The following is a 1,021-nucleotide window of genomic DNA, read 5'->3' on the forward strand; positions in this document are numbered from 1 at the left end:
AGTTCAGTGCTTATACTTTGGTGCTACTCCAGGACTCCTATTATAACATAACACCATCTGGATAAATTAAAAGGATAATAAAGGACTATTAAGGAGAATATGAGTCCTGGTGTGGCACAGTAGAATAAGCACTGGACTACTAACTGTAAAGGTGATAGTTCAAACTCACTAGCTTCTCCTCAGAAACTTTAAACAGGGTTGTTATGTATCAGTTCCTACTCAATTTCACTTAACAACAAAAACAATGAGTTGTACTAATAAAAGGGGCAATTTAGATGAAAAGAGCAGATTCGTTTAAAGGTACAAGCATTGAAATCTAACTCAAAAAGAAAGAGCTTCCCTAAACACCCATATAGTTTATTATATGAATGGATTTCATAGTTAAATTGTCTTCACATGAATGCTCCAGGGTGAGATTGCTTTATTAGGTAATTATATCAAATATTTAAAGATAAAATGATGCCTTTTCTTAACAAATTCTTGTAGAAAATAGAAAAAGTAGGCAATGCTTTACAAATTCCATGAAGCCTTCATACTTAAATCAGATATAGATATTAAAAAAAAAAATTACAGACAACTTCTTTCATGAAAATAGATGAAAAAAATTCTTAACATGATTTTAGCAAATTAAATCTAGCAACATGTAAAAATGATAATGCATAATAGATGGGTTTGATTTATCTTAGAAATGTCAGATTGATTTAGCATTCATAACTCAATCAATTTGATCACACAATAGCTAACAAACTCGCAAACCAACTAACTAATTAATCAATTAACTAAAGAACTAACTAACTATATAAATATGAATGAATGAATAAATAAATGAAAGACAATTAAATGGAAACGATATATAATCACAATTAAAAAAAATTAAAAACCCACTGTCAGAAGTGGGGCTGGATGATGGCTAGGGAAGAGGTGCAATGAGTTTCGCTGTCAGCAACACCACAGAACACCAGGCAAACCAGATTCAGGACAAAGCTTAAAAACTTGGAACCACATAGGTAAGGATATTTTA

This window comes from Chrysochloris asiatica, unplaced genomic scaffold (genome assembly GCF_000296735.1).
Source record: "Chrysochloris asiatica unplaced genomic scaffold, ChrAsi1.0 scaffold00035, whole genome shotgun sequence".
Taxonomy (NCBI): Eukaryota; Metazoa; Chordata; class Mammalia; order Afrosoricida; family Chrysochloridae; genus Chrysochloris; species Chrysochloris asiatica.